The following is a 22,210-nucleotide window of genomic DNA, read 5'->3' as shown; positions in this document are numbered from 1 at the left end:
TTGAAAACAGCAGAAAAAAAGCAACTTATCACATACAAAGGAGCTACCATAAGACTATATGTAGACTTCTCATCAGAAACTTTGCAGGCCAGAAAAGAGTGGGAAAATTTATTCAAAATATTGAAAGAAAAAAATACTGTCAACCAAGAACGCTATACACAGAAAAGCTCTCCTTCAGAAATGGAGAAATAAAGGCCTTCCCAAAGAAAGAAAAGCTGAGGGAGTTCATTAACACTAGACCTGCCTTACAAGAAATATTAACAGGAGTTCTTACAGCTGAATTGAAAGGATGCTAATGAATATCATAAGAATATATTAATGGGTAAAATGTACTGGTAAAGGTAAATATACAGTCAAAGTTAGATTCTCTAATATTGTAGTGGTGGTGCATAAATCACAACAATAGCATAACAGTTACAAACAAATGTATTTGAAATAACCATAACTACAATAATTTGTTATTGGACACACTATAAAATAAGATGTAAATTATAACATCAATAACATAAAATCTGAGGAGTGTAGGAGTAAAAGTATAAAGTTTCTGTATGCTATTGAGGTTAAGTTCTTATTATCTTAAAACAGGATATTATATTTTACGTAAGCCTCATGGTAACCACAAAGGAAAAACCTGTAGTAGATACACAAAAGGTTATGATAAAGAGTCAAAGCATTCTGCCAAAAAAGTCATCAATTTTCCAAAAAGAATATAGGAAGAGAGGAAGAAAGGAACATAGGATCTACAGAACAGTTAGAAAACAATCAAATGACAACAGTAGTCCTTACCTATCACTAATTACCTTAAATGTAAGTAGATTAAACTCTCACATCAAAACACATAGAATGGATAAATGGATAAAAACATAAGCTCCAGTGATACGGTGCCCAGGGGAGACTCACTTTAGCTTTAAGGACACACATAGGCTGAGAATGAAAGGAAGAAAAAAAGATATTCCAAGGAAATGGTAGCTAAAAGAAAGGAGAGGTTGCTATGCTTATATCAGACAAAATAGTCTTTAAGCTAAAAATCATCACAAGAGACCATGGTGGCCATTATATAATAATGTAGGGGTTGATTCATCCAGAAGATATGACCATTGTAAATATTTATGCACCCAACAGCAAAGCACCTAAATATATAAAGCCAATACTAAGAGAACAAAAAGGAAAAATAAACAATATAATAATAGTTGGGGAACTTTATTATCCCATTCTCAATAATGGCTAGATCATCCAGACAGAATCAGTAAGGAAACAGGAGATTTGAGCAACAGTATAGATCAAATAGCCATAATATAAATATACAGAACATTCCATCCAACAGCAACAAAATATACATTTTTCTCAAGCACACACAGAAAACATTCTAGGATAGGTTATGTGTTAGGTTACAAAACAAGTCTAAACAAATTCAAAAAGGTAGAAATTATATCAAATATCATTTCTGACCACAAACTATGAAAATAGAAAACAATAACATGAGGAAAGCTGGAAAATAAACAGATATGTGGAATTAAGCAATACACTGCTAAACAACCAGTGAGTCAAAGAAGAAATCAAAAGAGAAGTAACATCTTGGGACAAATGAAAATGGAAACACAAAATACCAAAACTAATGATATGACTCAAAAGCAATTTTAAGAGGAAAATTTATAGCTCTAAATGCATACTTCAAAAAAAGGAAAATCTCAAATAAATAACCGAGCAATACAGCTCAAAGAACTAGAAACAGAATAACAAACTAAGCCCAATGTTAGTAGGAATGAGGAAATAATAAAGAAATAAATGAAATATAGAATAGGAAAATGATAGGAAAGATTAAGAAAATAAAGAGTTAGTTCTTTGAAAAGATAAACAAAACTGACAAACTTTAACACAGCATATATCACATACATATGAGGGACCATAAGAGCCTGCTATGAATAACTATATACAAACAAATTGGATGAACTAGAAGAAATTGATAAATTCCTAAAAATACAGCCTACCAAGACTAAACCATGAAGAAACAGAAAATGTGAAGAGATCAATAATGAGTAAGTAGAGTGAATCAAAAGTTAAAAATCTCCCAACAATGAAAAGTCCAGGAGCAAGAGGTTTCACTGGTGATTTCTACCAAGCCTTTAAAAAGAATTAATACCAATGCTTCTCAAACGCTTCCAAAAAACTGCACAGGAGGAAACACTTCAGACTAATTTTATTAGGCCAGCATTACCCTGATACAGAAGCCAGATAAGGACACTACAAAAACAAAAAAACTACTATATACTAATATCCCTAATGAACATAGTTGCAAAATCCTCAACAAAATACTAGCAAACCAAGTTCAACAGTATATTGAAAAGATCATATGCCTTGATCAACTGGGATCCAAACCTGGGATGCATGTTTCAACATATGCAGATCAAAAATATGATACATTACGTTAATAGAATGAAAAATAAAAATCATTTGATCATCACAATATGTTCAGAAGAAAAATTGCACAAAATTAAGCATCCTTTCATGATAAAATTTCTTTAAAAAATGGGTATAGAATGAACTACCTCAAAATCATAAAGACCATGTATGACAAGGCTACAGCTAACATCATACTCAATGGTAAAAGGTCGACAGCTTTTCCTCAAAGATCAGGAATAAGATAAGGGTGCCCACTCTTACCACTTCTATTTAACATATACTGTAATTCCTACCCAGAGTAATCAGACAAGAAAAACAAATATCAATATAAGGCATCTAAATTGGAAAGTAAGAAGTAAAATTGTCTCTCTTTGCAGATGATGTGATACCATAGGCAGAAAATTCTAAAGATGGTGGTGTGATGAATTGGGATTGACACATATACACTAATATGTATAAAATGGATAACTAATAAAAAATCTGTTGTATAAATAAATAAATAAAATTCAAAAATTCTAAAAACAAAAAAACCCTACACCTTAATGAAAAAAATGAATTTAAATGAAAAAATGAATTTTAATGAAAATAAAAATTTAAAAATTCAAAGGAATCCTAGCTGTGAAACTCAGTGCAAAAGAAGTATCTGGGGAGCTAGTCATAGCCGTCTCCCTACTTTCTTGCCATAATTCAACCAATGCAGTGTGCTTAGTGCACCACAAGGGTACCCCATCCGAGGTTTTGTGTTAACCTCCTCTGCAATATTAACGTGATGACAGATCAGCAGATGCAGTGGCTGGAGAAGAACAAACACTTCATTTTCTGGTGTTTTGAACTTCTCCAAGCAGAGTGACATAAATGAATGAATGAACACATGAATGCCAGACAGCATTGATACTTCTGACTGGGAAAGATACTTACAAATCACTCACTAGCTGAGGACACTTTCTTTAAGGTTCCTCAACAATCATTATCCTGTCTTTTGGTAATAGCACTTTAACTGTTATAATTTTATAATTTAAGTACACTATCCATTTTGAATAAATTTTTTATAAAGTAAGAAAAAAAAAGATGTGATACTATATGCAGAAAATTCTAAAGATACCACCAAAAACTATTTAAACTAATCAACAAATTCAATAAAATTGCAGGATAAAAATCAGTGTCATTTCTATACACTAACAATGAACTTTCTGAAAAAGAAAAAATAATTCATTCATAATAACATCCAAAACAAAGAAATAATGTGAAATAAAATTAACCAAGGAGGTGAAAGATTTATACACTGAGAACTATAAGACTTGTATAAAAGAAACTGAAGACACAAGTAAATGGAAAAAATCACGTGTTCATGGATCACAAAAATTCATATTATTAAAATATCCTTAAAACTCAGACCATTTGTATGTTCAAGGCAACCTCTATCAAAATTTCTATGGCAATTTTTTCCAGAAAGAGAAGCAACAATCCTAAAATTCATATGGAACCACAAAAGACCCTGAATACACAAAGCAATTTTGATAAAGGATAAAAAAATCTGAAGGCATCACAGGTTCTGATTTCAAACTACAGCATAAAGCTGTAGTAATCAAAACAGTATGGTAGTGATATAAAAACGGATACATAGACCAATGGAACAGAATCAAGAGCCCAGTAATAAATTAATGTACATATGGTCAGTTAATATTTGGCAAGGGATCCAGGAATACACAGTAGAGAAAAATAGTATCTTTAATAAACAGGGTTTGAGAAACAGGACATTCACATGCAAAAGCATAAAATTGGACCTCTATAGATACACCACTCACAAAAATTAATTCAAAATGGATTAAAGACTTAAACATAAGACTTAAAACCATAAAACTCCTAGAAGACAACATAGGGAAAAACCTCCTTAAAACTGGTCTTGGCAATGATATTTTGGATATGACTCCAAATGCATAAGGAATAAAATTAAAAATAAACAAGAGGGACTACATCAAACTAAAATCTTCTGCACAGAAGAAAAAGATCAACAAAATGAAAAGGCAACCTATGAAATGTGAGAAAGTATTTACAAATCATATATCTGACAAGGGGTTAATATTCAAAATATATAAGGAAGGCATGCAGCTCAATAGTATAAAAACAAATAATCCAATTTAAAAATGGGCAAAGGACCTGAATAGACATTTTCCCAAATAAGGCAAAGAAATGACCAACAGGTACATGAAAAGGTGTTCGACATCACTAATCATCAGGGAAATGTGTATCTAAACCACTATGAGATATCACCTCGCACATGTTAGAATGGCTGTTATCAAAAAGACAAGAGGTAACAATTGCTGACAAGGATGTGGAGGAAAGGGAAGGCTTGTGCACTGTTGGTGGAAATGTAAATTGGTGTAGCCAGTATGGAAAAGAGTATACAGATTCCTTTAAAAATGAAAAACAGAACTACTATATGATCCAGCAATTCCACTTCTGTGTATATATACAAAGAAAATGAAATCACTATCTTGAAAAGATATCTACATCTCCATGTTCACTGCAACAATATTTACAATATCAAGACATGGAAACAATGTAAATGTCCATATACTGATCAGTGGTGAAAGAAAATGTGGTATATTTATCAATAGAATAGTATTCACCCATAAAAGAGAAGGAAATCCGGACGTTTACAGCAGCATGGATGAACTTTAAGGGCATTATGCGAAATAAAATAAGACAGAGACAAATACTGTATAATCTCACTGATACGTGGAATCTAAAAAAGCTGAATCTTAGAAACAGAGTAGATCAGTGGTATCTGGGGAAGAGGGAGGTGGGGGGAAATGGGTGTGATGGTCAAAGGGAATAAGCTTACAGTTATAAGATGAATAAGTTTGGGGAGCTAATATATAACGTGGTGACTATATTTAATAATACTCTATTGTATAAATGAAAGTCGCTACAAAAGAAGAAAGTTCTCACCAAAAAGAAAAGGTAGGTATGTGAGGTGATGGATATGTTAAGTAACCTTATTGTGGTAATCATTTCACCATATATATGTATGTAAAATCATCACATTGTATACCTCAAACTTACACAATGATATATGTCAATTATACTTCAATAAACCTAGAAAAAAGAAAGGAAAAGCAAAAAGTGAAATTTTTAAACTTTACAAAATAAAAAAAGAAAAATTGGTATCCTTGCTTTCTTTTAGACCTTAGGGAGAAAGCAATCAGTCCTTTACCATTAAGTGCAAGGTTTGCCATAGGTATTTTTTTTTAACATCTTTATTGGAGTATAATTGCTTTACAATGGTGTGTTAGTTTCTGCTTTATAAAAAAGTGAATCAGCTCTACATATACATATATCCCCATACCTCCTCCCTCTTGCATCTCCCTCCCACCCTCCCTATCCCACCCCTCTAGGTGGTCACAAAGCACTGAGCTGATCTTCCTGTGTTATGCGGCTGCTTCCCACTAGCTATCTATTTTACATTTGGTAGTGTATATATGTCCATGCCACTCCCTCACTTCTTCCCAGATTACCCTTCCCCCTCCCCGTGTCCTCAAGTCCATTCTCTACGTCTGCGTCTTTATTCTTGTCCTGCCCCTAGGTTCTTCAAAACCATTTTTTTTTTAGATTCCATATATATGTGTTAGCATACGGTTCTTGTTTTTCTCTTTCTGACTTCACTCTGTATGACAGACTCTAGGTCCATCCACCTCACTACAAATATCTCAATTTCGTTTATTTTCATGGCTGAGTAATATTCCATTGTATATATGTGCCACATCTACTTTATCCATTCATCTGATGATGGACACTTAGGTTGCTCCCGTGTCCTGGCTATTGTAAATAGAGCTGCAGTGAACATTGTGGTACATGACTCTTTTTGAATTATGGTTTTCTCAGGGTATATGCCCAGTAGTGGGATTGCTGGGTCATATGGTAGTTCTATTTGTAGTTTTTTAAGGAACCTCCATACTGTTCTCCATAGTGGCTGTACCAATTTACATTCCCGCCAACAGTGCAAGAGGGTTCCGTTTTCTCCACACCCTCTCCAGCATTTATTGTTTGTAGAGTTTTTGATGATGGCCATTCTGACTGGTGTGAGGTGATACCTCATTGTAGTTTTGATTTGTATTTCTCTAATGATTAATGATGTTGAGCATTCTTTCATGTGTTTGTTGGCAGTCTGTATATCTTCTTTGGAGAAATGTCTATTTAGGTCTTCTGCCCATTTTTGGATTGGGTTGTTTGTTTTTTTGTTATTGAGCTGCATGAGCTGCTTATAAATTTTGGAGATTAATCCTTTGTCAGTTGCTTCATTTGCAAATATTTTCTCCCATTCTGAGGGTTGTCTTTTGGTCTTGTTTATGTTTTCCTTTGCTGTGCAGAAGCCTTTCAAGTTTCATTAGGTCCCATTTGTTTGTTTTTATTTCCCTTTCTCTAGGAGGTGGGTCAAAAAATACCTTGCTTTGATTTATGTCATAGAGTGTTCTGCCAATACAATCCTACCTCAAGAAACAAGAAACATCTCAAATAAACAACCTAACCTTACACCTAAGGCAATTAGAGAAAGAAGAGCAAAAAACCCCCAAACTTAGCAGAAGGAAAGAAATCATAAAGATCAGATCAGAAATAAGTGAAAAAGAAATGAAGGAAACAGTAGCAAAGATCAGTAAAACTAAAAGCTGGTTCTTTGAGAAGATAACCAAAATTGAAAACCATTAGCCAGTCTCATTAAGAAAAAAAGGGAGAAGACTCAAATCAATAGAATTAGAAATGAAAAAGGAGAGTAACAACTGACACTGCAGAAATACAAAGGATCATGAGAGATTACTATAAGCAACTCTATGCCAATAAAATGGACAACCTGGAAGAAATGGACAAATTCTTAGAAAAGCACAACTTTCCAACACTGAACCAGGAAGAAATAGAAAATATAAGCAGACCAATCACAAGCACTGAAATTGAGACTGTGATTAAAACTCTTCCAACAAACAAAAGCCCAGGACCAGATGGCTTCCCAGGCGAATTGTATCAAACATTTAGAGAAGAGCTAACACCTGTCCTTCTCAAACTTTTCCAAAATATAACCGAGGGAGGAACACTCCCAAAGAGGCCACCGTCACCCTGATACCAAACCGGAAAACGATGTCACAAAGAAAGAAAACTACAGGCCAATATCACTGATGAACATAGATGCAAAAATCCTCAACAAAATACTAGCAAACAGAATCCAACAGCACATTAAAAGGATCATACACCATGATCAAGTGGGGTTTATCCCAGGAATGCAAGGATCCTTCAGTATACACAAAACAATCAATGTGATAAACCATATTAACAAATTGAAGGAGGAAACCATATGATCATCTCAAAAGATGCAGAGAAAGCTTTTGACAAAATTCAACACCCGTTTATGATAAAAACCCTCCAGAAAGTCGGCATAGAGGGAACTTTCCTCAACATAATAAAGGCCATATATGACAAACCCACAGCCAACATCGTTCTCAATGGTGCAAAACTGAAACCGTTTCCTCTAAGATCAGGAACAAGACAGGGTTGTCCACTCTCACCACTCTTATTCAACATAGTTTTGAAAGTTTTAGCCCCAGCAATCAGAGAAGAAAAAGAAATAAAAGGAATCCAAATCGGAGAAGAAGTAAATCTCTCACTGTTTGCAGATGACCTGATACTATACATAGAGAATCCTAAAGATGCTACCAGAAAACTACTAGAGCTAATCAATGCATTTGGTAAAGTAGCAGGATACAAAATTAGTTCCACAGATATTTTTATAGATACAGTTTTTCAAATTGAGGTAGTTCTGTTTATTCTTAAATTTCTGAGAATTTATTGTCAATGCTTCTTGGATTTTTTCAAATGCTTTTTCTGTATCTATTGAGATGAGCATTAGAATTTCAAGTATTTAGCCTAATGGACATGTTTTATCATGCTGATTCATTTTCACTGTTGAAGAAGCCTTGCATACCTGGAATAAATACCACTTGATCATGGTATATAATTCTTTTTTTAATATATATTTATTTATTTATTTTTATTTATTTTTGGCTGTATTGGGTCTTCGTTGCTGCATGTGGGCTTTCTCTAGTTGCGGCGAGCAGGGGCTATTCTTCTTTGCAGTGTGTGTGCTTCTCATTGCAATGGCTTCTCTTGTTGTGGAGCACAGGCTCTAGGCACATGGGCTTCAGTAGTTGTGGCACAAGGGCTCAGTAGTTGTGGCTCTCAGGCTCTACAGTACAGGCTCAGTAGTTGTGTTGCATGGGTTTAGTTACTCCAAGGCATGTGGGATCTTCCTGGATCAGGGCTTGAACCCATGTCCCCTGTACTGGCAGGTGGATTCTTAACCACTACGTCACCAGGGAAGTAGTGATGGTATATAATTCTTTTATCCATTGAAGAATCAATTTACTAATATTTTTTGAAGATTTTTGGAATCAGGGTTATGATTGATATTGGTCTGTAGTTTATTTTTTGTACTGTCTCATTTTGGTATTAGAGTAATACTGGTTTCATAAAATGAGCTGGTAAGTGTTCTTCTCTTCTGTGTTCTGGGAGAGATTATGTAAAATTGCTGCTAATTTTTTTTCAGATATTTAGTAGAATTCTCCATAGAAACTGTCCGGGTCTCTAGATTTCATTTATATGATGTTTTTAGTTATTAATTCAAACTTACGAATGATAATAGGACTATTCATATTATCTAATTCATCTTGGTTGTATTTTGGCAGTTTGTAATGTTGGGATAATTGGTTTATTTCTTCTAAGTTGTTGAATTTATTAGCACATTGTTGTTCACAATATTCACTTATCCTTTTAATGGCTGCAAGATCTATTGTGATATCTTCTATTTAATTTTTGGTATTGATGTTTTTTGTCTTTTTTGTGAAATTATTTTTTCCAGTTTTGCTGCAGGTTTATTCCTTGTATTAATTTTTGGAGCATTCTTTTTGTTTTATTGATTTCCCCTATTATTTTTCTAATTTAAATGCCATTGATTTTTACTCTAATCTTTATTTTCTTCCTTTTGATTGTATTGGGTTTATTTTGCCCTTTTTCTTCTAATGTTTTGAGGAAGATTACTGATTTGAGGACCTTCCTCTTTTATTGTAAGCCTTTAGTGCTAAAAAAAATTCCCTCTCACCACTGCTTTAGCTGTATCCCACATATTTTAAGAATTTGTATTTTCATATGCATTTAGTTCTGTATATTTATTTTTAATTTCATTTGATATCTCCTTTTTGACCTATAAATTATTTATAAATGTGTTAATTTCCAAGTGTTTAGTGATTTTCCACTGCCTTTCTGGTATTGATTTCCTATTGGATTTCATTATGTCAGAGAATATTTTGTATTATTTAAATATATACATATATATTTTGTGTATATATTGTGTGTATATTTTGTGTATATATATGTGTATATTTTGTGTATATATTGTATGTGTGTATATATATATATATATATATACACACACACATACAATATGATATGGTCTATCTTTGTGAATGTTCCATGGGCACTTGAAAAATTTTAGTATTCTGTTCTTATTGGGTGGAGTGCTCTGTATTTCAGTTACATCCTGTTGGTTGATGCCACTGTTCATATCTTCTATAGTCTTGTATGGTAAGTTAGAGAATTTCAGAGTAGATCAAGGAGGAGACAGAACCACGAGCAGCAGTAACACATAACAAGCTGTGTTAGGCAATACTTGGACAAGGTTGAACAAGAAACCCTACAAAGACAGTGGTGCAAGGCCACCACACAGAAGGGGGATAGTGCAAAAGATTTCTCAGGAGAGAACAGAAGATTGGGATGGGGGCTTATTTTAGTTGATGTCACTCAGCAGTTAAGACAGAGCATCTCTGCGCCAGAGAGCTCCAAAGGGCAGCAGTGGTTTGGGTTCTTTTACAGATGTAGTGTTTGTCTTATCTATGGTTAGCAGATATTGTGTGTAATTCCACAGGATTATAAAGTAGGTAAGCTCTAAATGACTAAAAATATGTTTATTTAGATATATTTAAAGCAATTGGGTGTGTACAAATTTGAGTCTGGTATCGGTGGGCTTTGTGCTAACTGTCTTAGCCTGATGTATAGAGGTAAGCAGCATGGTGTCCATTTTGAGCCAGTACACAGACGACAACTCAGGTCCATTTATATAACACTTTGCTGATTTTCTAACTAGTAGTTCTTTCACTTTCTTTGACTGTATTTTGAAGTTCCCAACTACAATTGTGTATCTATCTATTTCTTTCAGTTCTATTAGCTTTTGCTTCATTTATTTTGAGGTTCTATTGCCTGGTGCATACACAGCATGATAATTATAGCTTCCTGGTGGATCAAAACTTTTATCATTACGTAATGTATCTAACTAACTCTAGTAATTTTCTTTGTATTGTATTCTGGACTTTTCATCGATTATATGAGGGGGCTTTCTGGGCCTTATTTAAATCTTTATTTTACCAGGCAGTTTAGGTTTAGCACATAGGTTATGATCTATTTTGTGAGCTGTGGTTCTAGTGACAGTTTAATCTTTGGGGTCTTTGTAGTTCTGGTTTGTTTTGATTTGTCTGATTCTTTTGAGCCTCTCACTGGTCCCTGCTGGTGTAGCCTGAGAGTGTAGAAGGAGCTTCTTCAGGTATAGCCACCTAGTGCCTCCAGGTGAGTGAAGGGAGTCTTCAGCTCATGGGGACAAAGAATACTTCCAGGGCTAGGTGTTTGTTGCAGCAAATACCCTCTTTTAGTGCTGTTTTGCTGCTTTGTCTCTAGGTAGGTTAAGGGATTCTCTTTCCCTATGGATATAAATAATGCTTTCCCAAGCCAGAAACTTTCTTAGGCTGAATTCCTCTGCCAATAACACCCAGCTACATTGGCATTTGGTTTTTCTGGGTCAGGTAAGGGTTTCTCCAGCCTGTAGGAATGAAGAGTAATTCTTGGCCCAGACATACGTTTTGTCAGGAAATCCTTGGTTGGTGTCTCTATTTGATGAAAGGGCTTCTCAGACCTGTCAGGACACAGAATGTGTCTAGGTCTGGAGACTTGTAATGGTGGTATCCCTCTTGCCTGAACCATCTGGCCTCCTGGTGTCTTTAGATAGGGGAATGGAGTCTCAGACTTGTGGAGATGATTAGGCTTCTGGAGTTGGTTACTTGTTGTGGCACGATCCCCCTTGAAAGTGCTGCTACTGCCAGCTGCCTGGCCAGTGCCTTTAGGTAGGGGAAAGTGGGATTTCATATCTTCAAGGGAAGGAGAGTAGTTCTCCTGGCCACTTATTTTCAGTTGACTAGTGATGGATCTCTCTTACCAGCGTTCTTGGGTTTCCCTGGTGTTCTTGGCAAAACTTCCATTACATCCTGGATAAGAATGATCATACCCGAGCTCATTGCTATGTTCTATTGCTTTGTTGGCTATCAGGAGTTTCTGTGTCTAGACCACCATCTGCTCTTGGACCAGACATCCTAAGACTCACTGCCGCTCTGTTCTTTCTCCGGTCCTTGCGTCCTTAGACATTCTACCTTTTTCTTTCAACTTTTCAGGATTATCCTTTGGTTAACTGTAGTGATACTTACAAGGTTTATAGTTGTGCTTAGTGGAGGGAACAGAGAGAAATGAATCCATCCCACGTAGCAAGACCAGAAGTCTCTCCTGTATTCATTTGACAGGCCCCATCTTTTGAGCATTTTCTTACTTTCTAGGAAACACAAGTTATTTAATGCCCACCTTGCATTTCCTGCCTTAGACCTGGATCCGATGTCTTGTATTGGAGAATGGTGTTTATAGACCAAGGTCTGGGTGCTAGTTATACTCATAGTTACAGGGATTCCATTACCTATGCTCTCTATCTATTTGCGTATTATAGTTACATCACTTACTTTCTACCCCAGTTCCTTAAGTGTGATTGTATAATTTATAAATAATAATTTAGATTCATTTGTGAGTGTTTGAATTCCATTTGAGTCCCTCCTCTCAATCCTGGTTGGTTTTAATTATTTTTATATGCTTAGCATATGAGGTGTATTTGAAGCATTAATATGGTTCCAAGATTTAGACTTTCTAAAAAGTGCCATTTCTCCAAATCTCTGCTACACAATTCCAGTCCCTCCCTTCTTGCCATTTATTTCTCACCTGCCATGTGTAGGTAACCAATCTATTCAGTTTCTAGTACATTTCTTGTATATCCTTTACACAAATGAGCAGATATATGTTCATATTTATATTTCCTATTTCTTCTACAAAGAGTAAGATACACTTTTGAGTTTGGATTTTTTCACTTCACATTATGTCCTGAAAATCATTCCATATTAGTTCATAGATTTTTCATCATAGTTAGAAAGTCTTTCCCCACATAAAAGTTAAAGGACAGCTCACCCATATTTTCTCCTAGCACTTGTTTGTTTTAATATTTTTACATTTAGATACCTACTACATTTGGAATTTATTCTTGTATGTATTGTAAGATACGGTCTCACTTGTCTCTGCACTATTTGTTGAAAAGCCTGTCTTCCCTCTAGTAATTTGAGATGTGGTGGCTCATTTTGAAGAGTTGGTAGTTTGTGACTTGAGAAGCAATGAACCATACTATGGCAAAATGATGCAGAGCGTACGCATAGACACGCAGTACTCTAAACTAAGCCACCACAGGAGGGAGTAGGAAGTCAGAGTTACTTCAAGTTATGATATGATTAAGGCTAAGATTTGAGTTGTAAGGGATATGCACATGAGAGGATTTGGTTTGAGGAGGTGACATAGGTAAGAGGTAGAGGGAAATGGGTCTAGGAATGATTTCATTAACAGCAATATTTGAAAACCTCCATGAAATTAAAAAAATAGTTTTATGAGCATTTTTTTGGTACAATGTGGACATCATTGTTGTAGGCTTTTTGAAGTAAAGGGCATGGATAAGAGAACAAGATAAGTGGTATAATTTTGCTTTATAAACTCTGAGTTTGCGATTTTATTTCATGAACTTCCATTACACGGCAGTTTATGGTCATAATAATCATGTAGCTAATGTTCTGTAATTCAATTACTGCACTGTTGTGAACATTAACAATCATGTAGCAGACCTGAAGAGCAGTGGTACAAACAGGCAATATTCATATTTCAGTTAGTTATGGCCTATTGCATAATTACTTAAGTTGCCATTTGCACAAAAAGGAATGTTGGCATTGAATTGCAACAATTAATTCTTTGACTAATGCATACTCTTGAAGATGGTAGAAGCACTAATGGGAATTTATGGAGCAAATGAAGATACATATCTTGTCAGCAGTCATCACAATACAAAAAAATTAGTGTTTGCAAAATTTTAAGGTAAAATTATGTCTTTTTCTTGACTGTAGTTACAATTCTGCTGCAATGTGTATATTAACTCTGTATTTCATGGATGGTTTGTTGTAGTCTATAGTAAAATATTGTCCACTCTGACACATCATTATAATGATAGACCTGGAAGATACTCTTCTTCTGTAATTAGTAATATTTAACTGGGTAAAGCTATGCTCATTTTAAATGAGTTTGTGAAGGAAGCATTAGTTGTTAAAGGAATCTGTTTTTTCCTCTAAGGTTTTTTAAAAATTTAAGATCTTTTAGAAATCATTAAGTTTTGGTGGTAGTTTTTTGAGAAATGATATATAGTAAATTTCTAAAATATTGAAACTTGAGTATATTAACTACAGAATCTAACAAATTTTGTACTTTAATTATGTACCTTTTAATGTCCTTTTAGGTAAGTTTATTTAATTCCAGAAAAAAGATAACTTTATTGTCTAGATATTTATTACAAAAATATAATAAGCTGGCATTGAACCATTATAATCTCTTATTTTTATATGCTATTTTTCTGTCTACTAGGTGTGTGTGTATATTTGTAGAAATATATTGAGTTACTCTAAAAGTGTAATTATAGTTTTATCCTGAAAAATATACAGGTAATAAACTTCCATGAAAGATGGTTTTTCTCTTGTTAGTCCAGAATCAAAAGTGGGCCTGATTGAGTCATAATTAAAACAAGGTATAATAGAAAATGGTCTGTTGGTTACAAAACATCACTTAAATGATTGTCTCTTATTAGTATGGATTACATCACTTAAACGACTGTCTCCTATAAGTATGGATTTTAGTATTATATTTATACTTTTTTATAACACCCAGAGCACCTAACACAATGTGGGGTGCACAGCACAAACTCGTTAAGTTCTTAGTGATTGATTATGGGATAAGTCTGCATTAGACTGCTTGAGGTTGTTATAAGGAAGCTGGGAATAGGTCAAAGCACTTTGTAAAAGGTATAAGTACAACTCAATGACAAGTATCATTACATTAATAATACTCCTGGTAGAATGTTAAAGAAAAGAAAAGGTTATTCTTTATATTTTCTCTTTATGTAATTTGATGCCTTAATATTTTTTAATATTGGGCCATTGATAATTGGAAAGGACCGCTGTCTCATATGACAGAAGCCAGCATCATAATGGTTCCATTAGTGATCTTATCTGACCTCTTCTATTTGAGTTAACCTAAGGTATTGTTAATATTGCTTACAGTATGTTTGGAAGGGATCTTATGACACCACTTCAGGGAAAGTTACTTAACTTCATATGTAACCGTGGTTCATTACTCATTGAGACATGTACCTTCTCAGCCATTTTGGAAACTATAGTCCTCTGGGAATCAGGATAATTGAAAGACTGATATGCCAGGTTGTTTATAAATAAATATGCATGATAAAAAATTTAAATCAATATTCATATTTAAAAATAAACCAGGAGAATGTATAGGGGCTTAGGAAAAAACTGCTGCGGTAATACAATTAAAGGTTTATTAGACTAAAATCCAAAAATAGATGCTACATTATGCTGAAGTCTTAACTAAATAAAATAGTAAAATTTGTTTAAGTACTTGCTCTGTATTGCTTATTTTTGTAGGATGAAAAACATACTTACAAAAATAATTTTGTAACTAAGGTAGCTGTTCCAGTACTATCTGACTGCAACTTTAATCTGCTGGTCTTCCTGGAATTACTGGTTAACAGTGCTCACTACTTAATAACTATCTATAAATACTAATTATAACATTAAGTTATGCTTTCATTTTTATATGAAGAAGCATTTTATGTTTCAAATATCCTAACTCCTAGCCTAAGAGTCAATCCCTATATACATAGAACATCATGACTAAAGAGAAAAAGAAAATCATAAAGATTACCCCTATTATTGAGGCTTTAGTATGGAATTCAAAAATATTTATTTAACAGTTGTTTCCTAAAAACTACATGTATTTTAACCCTGAGCTTGTAGATGAATATACAGAAATAGAAATCACATTCTTTTCCTTTAAGGAGTTTAGAGTTTGCCATGGAAGAGAGACCGCTAAACAGTAAGCAAGATATGTAATGGAGTGAGATAGAGGACCTTTAAAACATGTTGAATTCTAAAATGTTTAAAAAAATGTCTTTCTAAGAGAAGATTGTTGTGTTCTGTCAAATTTGGTAACAGCTTTCTAAGCACTTGACGGGGGTCCCCTTGTTTGTGTATCTATCTTCTGACTAGACCATTTTAACTGTTGGCTTTGCTGAACTAAAGTTTAAATTTATAGAAAAGTGTTTTGTTTGACTCCAACTTAGTCACCTGTTACACCTACCATGAAAATCCATAAAATAACACTTGTTGAGGCAAAAGAATGCATAGTAGCCAATACGGAGTCAGCCCTTGTCTTTTTTTCCCCCAGAAGCTAGGGGAGAGAAAATCACTTATAAAATGCAAGTGTTTATTAGAAGTGAATACCAGCATTTAAACCCCTAGTTGAATGTGTCCACAGCTTCTAGGCTTGATTAGAGATATGGCACGGGGGAAAGTCATGTGGGAAAATATCAGAGGACACCACCCTCAAATTCCTCATTCCTGAAAACTATGGAAGGAGAAATTTAAACTTGATGCTATCTCTGTGTTAAGTGTCACACAGGGTAAGGTGAGTTTGGAGACTGTAGGCTTGGCGCAACTATTGCAGTATGAAGCAAAGGCACATATACCATAGAAACATACCACAAATGCTCCTAGATGTAGCTAAATCTCACAAGAGAATAATTCTCAGTGCCAGATGCCAATTCCTGGCCACATCAAACCCTAAACTCTAGGCAACAAGCCAGAGTGGCATTTTGATTAAGGATATGACTGCAACCTTTCAGAGCAGGCACCTCAGGGGACTACATTTTTGAAATCCTCTCCCTATTCTCCACCCCAATAACAGAAGTGCATTCTTAGGAAAAGAAGTGTGTTCAGAAGAGATAAGAAGTCATCTGGCATTATCAATTATCTCTGAGTGAGAGGAGGGTGGTAGTGGGCAGGAAGGAGGAGAGCTTGGAAATTAATAAGGGATTAAAATTTAATATGAATAGTACAACAGCTAACACAAATGAGACTGCTTTCATCTAAACATTATGGAGATCTAAACATTATGGAATCTAAACATCTAAACATTATGGAAATTATGGATATTAACTGAGATGTTAAGGAACACTAATGCCTAGGAAGAAAGCAAGAGTAGAATTGAAGACAGTTGATAGTTCTTGGAAAAAATAAAACCACCTTATATCAATATATATACCTCAATGAGTTGAGATCTTTCACTAATACTGATTACAGGTGTTAACCAGACAACTTATTGCTGAATGCGATATAATCAACTTTGGGTTAAAAAGGGAATTAAACATATTTCAGATACATGGTTATAAAACTAGTATGATTTAAATATTTCTAGCATCTGAATCATTCTTGTCAGCAAACGCTTTGGATAAAAGCTCAAGAGGCAGTTATAATCATCCAAAAGATATAGAGTTCTCTTATAATCAAAAGTTTCATTCATATATTCATTTAACAAATAATTATTGAGCATGTACACTGTTCCGATAACTTTCTAGATGCTAGGATTATAACAGTGGAAGAAGAAAGCTTCTCTCGTGGAGTTTATATCCAAGTGCAATGGAGAGAGACAAAAACAAAACAAAGTAAACATATAGTATGCCAGATGGTGAAATGTGCTATGCAGAAAACATAGAATAAAGAGGACAGAAAGTGACAGTTGAGGATTTGTTTTTGAGTATACATTGGTCAGGGAAGCCCTTGCTAGTAACATTACATTTGAGAAGAGAGCTGAAAAAAAGTGATAATTTTTCCAAGCACAATTCCAACCATCAGTTCAATCATTTCTTGCAAATTTCTAGTTTACTTACTAATGGTCCCCAGAAACCAGTACCCAGAAAGGAATGTCATAGTTTCTCAGAGCTGTACTTAACCTTCAAGGGGAGTTTTTCCATATTGCCTACAGCTATCTTTCCTACACGAAGACACACCATCACACTGTCAGTAAGATTTTCCCACAATGGTGGGTATTTTTGTAATTTTACTCAAAAGATGCAATATAGATGGAATCATATAATGTATAACATTTTGAGATTGACTTATTTCACTAAGTGTAATTTCCTGGGGAATTAATCCAAGATATTGTGTGTTTAGGTAGTGTGTTCCTTTTTCATTAGTGAGCAGTAGTCTGTGGTATGAATGTACTACAGTTTGTTTAACCATTCACTTTTTGAAGGACATTTGGACTGATTTCAGGTTTTGGATATTAAAGATAGAATTCCTATGAACATTTCTGTACAGATTCTTTTGTGAATATAAGGCTTCATTTTTCTGGGATAAATTCTCAGGAGTTCAGTTACTGGGTTGGATGACAGTTATATGTTTCTTTTCTGAGAAACTATTGAATACAAAATTATTTTCCAGTCTGTGCTGTACCACATTACATTCCCACCGACAACGTATGAGCAATCCACTTTTTCTTTATCCTCTCCAGCATTTATACTGTCATTATATTTTAAGGCATTATAAGTGTGTATTGATTGCTAATTGTTCTATTTTTAATTCTCCTGATGGTTAATGATGTTGAACATCTTGTCATGTGCTTATTTTCCATCTGTTTATCCTCTTCAGTAAAATGTCTGTCCATGTCTTTTGCCCATTTCAAATTGGATTGTTAATGTTTGTAACTGTTTCGGTGGTAAAATTTATTGAGCTAAAATTCACGTAACATAAAATTAACTATTTTGAAGTGTGCAATATAGTGCCATTTAGTACATTAACAATGCAGCCACTCCCTCTACCTAGTCCCAAAACATTTTCATCTCCCCAAAAATAAAACCCCATACTCATTAAGCAATCACTCCAAATTCCCCTCTCCCACTAACCCTTAACAACTACTAATCAACTTTCTGTCTCTATAGATATGCATATTTCAAAGGCTTCATACCAGTGGAATCATACAATATCTGATCTTTTGTGTTTGGCATCTTTTGCTTGTCATGATATTTTTGAGGTTCATCCATGTTATAACATATTATCTCTTTAGAGGTGGAGTTGTTGAATAATATATTTATGTTTAACTTTTTCAAGAACCACCAAACTGTTTTCTATAGCAGCTCAACAGTTGTCCATTCTCATGGACAAAGTACAGGGATTTTAGTTCCTTCACATTCTTACCAACAGTTGATACATTTTTTCTTTTTTAATTAGAGCCATCCTATAGGGTGTGAAGTGGTACCTCTTTGTGGTTTTGATTTGTATTTCCATAATGACTGATAATGTTGAGCATCTTTTCATATGTTCACTATTTGTATATCTTCTTTGGAGAAATGACTATTCAAAACCTTTGCCCATGTTTACTTGGGCTGTTTGTTATTGAATCGTGAGAGATTTATATATTTTGGAAACTAGACCTTTGTCAGATGTATGATTTGAAAACATTTTCTCCCTTCTGTGAGATATATTCATTTTACTGATAGTTTCCTTTGATGCTTAAAATTTTTTAGTATTGATTTTTTCTTTCTTTTTGCTTTTGATGTCATATCTAGAAATCCATTGCTAATCTGTGGTCATGCAGATTTACCCCTGTGTGTCTTTTAAGAGTTTTATACTTTTAGCTCTTATATTTAGGTCTTTGATCCATTTTCAGTTAATTGTTTTGTTACGGTGTGAGATGGCAGCCCAGCTTCATTATTTAACATGTGGATATCAAGTTGTACCACGAGACTGTTCTTTCCATTGAATGGTCTTGGTACCTTTGTCAAAAATCAATTGATGGCAGATGTATGGGTTTATTTCTGGACTCTCAGTTATATTCCATCCAGTTATATATCTGTCCTTATTCCAGTAGCACACTATTTTGATTACTATAACTTTGTAAGTCGTTTTGAAATCAGAAAGTATGAGTCCTACAACTTTTCTTTTAATGCTAGATTGTTTGGCTATTTTATATGAAATTTAGGATCAACTTTTTCACTTCTGCAAAATTGGCCACTATCATTTTGGTAGGGAATTGCATTAAATCTATGGATTGCTTTGGATAGCAATATTAAAATCATCTAGTTCATGAACATGGGATGACTTTCCATTTATTCAGCTCCTCTTTAATTTCTTTTAGCAATGTTTTTAGTTTTCAATGTAAAAGTCCTGTACTTTCTTAGTTAAATGTGTTCCTAAGTATTTTATTTTTGTTACTGTATATGACATTTTTGCTTAATTTTATTTTTATACTGTTCATTATTAGTGTATAGAAATATAGCTTAATATGTGTGTTGACCTTTGCTCTGCAAGTTTGCTGAATTATTTTTACTAGCTATAATAGTTTTTTCATGGATTTTTTAGGATTTTCTATATATAAAATTATGCCATCAGCAAAAGAAATAGTTTTCATGCTTCCTTTCCAATTTGAATTCCTTTTATTTATATTTCTTGCCTAATTGCTCTGACTAGAACTTCCAGTATAACAGTTAAATATAAGTGCTGATAGTGGGCATCCTTGTGTTCTTCCTGATCTTAGAAGGTAGCTATCAGTCTTTCACCATAGATGTTAATGTTAGCTGTGGACTTTACATGAACTCCCTACATCAAGTTGAAGAAGTTCCTTTTTATTCCTTTTTTATGAAATCATTTTATCATGAAATAGTATTGGATTTTGTCAAATGTTTTTTATGCATATGCATGAAATGAAAATTATATATTTTCTTCTTTCTATTAATGTGATTTATTATATTGATTGATTCTTATATGTTGATACTTCCTTAAATTCTTGGGATAAATCCCTTTTGGTTCTGACATATAATCCTCTTAATATTATGCTAGTTTCAGTTTGCTGCTATTTTGTGGAGGATCTTTGTATCTGAGGTTATAAGGTATATTTGTCTATTGTTTTATTTTCTTGTGATGTTTATATCTGGCTTTGGTATGATAGTACTGCTGGCCTTTTGGAAGCAGTTAGGAAGTGTTCCCTCCTGTCATGTTCAACTTGGACTGTCATAATAAAATACCATAGACTGGGTGGCTTAAACAATATAAATTTATCTTCTCACAGTTCTGGTGGCTGGAAATCCAAATTCAGGATGCCAGAATAGTCTGGTTTTGGTGAGAGCTCTCTTCCTGGTTTGGAGATGGCCACCTTCTCTCTCTGAGTTCACATGACCTCTTCTTTGTACATGCATTGTGTCAGAGGGAGGAAGCCCTGTGGTATCTCTTATTATAAGGGTACTAATACCATTATGACCTTTTAAATTAAGAAATATGTTTATTTATTGGTTATAGTGCTATTAAAATTATGTATTAAATCTTGGTTGAGTTTTGATAGTTTGTGGTTTTTAAGGAATTTGTTCATTACCTTTAAGTTTTTCACAATATGAGCATAAATTTTTAATATCCGCTTATTTTTTTAATGGCTGCAGGCTTTGTAGTTATATTCCTTTTTCTAGTCTTGATATTGGTCCTTCTTTTCTTGTCCCTTTCCTGTTTTGTCATATATATTTTTAGTTCTCTAAATTTCCCACTCAGCACTACTTTATATGCCTCCCAAATATTTAGATATTAGTTATTTTCCTTTTCATTCAGTTGTATGCATTTTTAAAATTTACTTTGAGACTTCCTCTTAGACTCATGGAGTATTTAGATTTGTGTTGTTTTATTTAGTTTCTTTGATATTTCCTTGTTTTTCTGTTATTGATTTCTAGCTTGATTATGTTATAATTGGTTAACATGCTATGAGTGGTTTCAGTATTTTAAATTCTGTTGAAATTGACTTCATGGACCAGAATATGGTCTATCTGTGTGAATGTTCCTTTGGTAGTTAGAGAAATACACATCTATTGTTGCTTTCTGGTGTGCTCTATGTATGTCAATTAGATCCTGTTGATTGATGATTTAGTTCAGATTTTCTATAACATTTTGCATTTTCTGTCTGACAGTTCTATCAGTTGCTGATCGGAGTTTTTTAATCCCCAACTATAAGCTGTGAATTTGTCTATTTCTTTTTTCAGCTCCACCTGTTTTTGTATCAATTATTTGAGGCTCTGTTGTTTGATTTGCACACATTTAGGATTATTATATCTTCCTGGTCAATTGATTCTTTTATCATTATGTAATGTCCCTTTTTGTCTCTACTAGTTTTCTTTGTTCTGATGTTTACTTTATCTAATATTGATATGGCCACTCATCTTTGATTGATTAATTTCTGCATGCTGTATGTTTTTCAATCATTTTACTTTCAATCTGGCTAGATTTTATTTTGAAGTAATTTTTTTTAAATTACTATTGTTCATTGTTTTCCTTTCTTTGTTCCCTTAGGTTCTCATTCTTCTGTTTCTTAATTCTTGCCTTCCTGGGGATCATTTGAATATTTTTTTAGGATTCTAACTTGAATTATTTTTGGAGCTTTCTGTACATTTTTGTTAGTGGCTGCTGTAGGTATTGCCATATACTTATGTTATTCA

The 22,210-nt window shown here is 33.9% G+C and overlaps 1 long non-coding RNA gene across 1 annotated transcript in view; it reads left to right on the top strand.

The window, feature by feature from the left end:
* The window catches only part of LOC132594575 (uncharacterized), a 703,896-nt gene that overhangs the window by 659,248 nt on the left and 22,438 nt on the right, over window positions 1-22,210 (top strand). The window lies entirely within an intron of this gene.

Source organism: Globicephala melas, chromosome X (genome assembly GCF_963455315.2).
Source record: "Globicephala melas chromosome X, mGloMel1.2, whole genome shotgun sequence".
Taxonomy (NCBI): domain Eukaryota; kingdom Metazoa; phylum Chordata; class Mammalia; order Artiodactyla; family Delphinidae; genus Globicephala; species Globicephala melas.
Note: the sequence above shows the minus strand (reverse complement) of the source record. Positions and strands in the feature narration are given on the sequence as shown.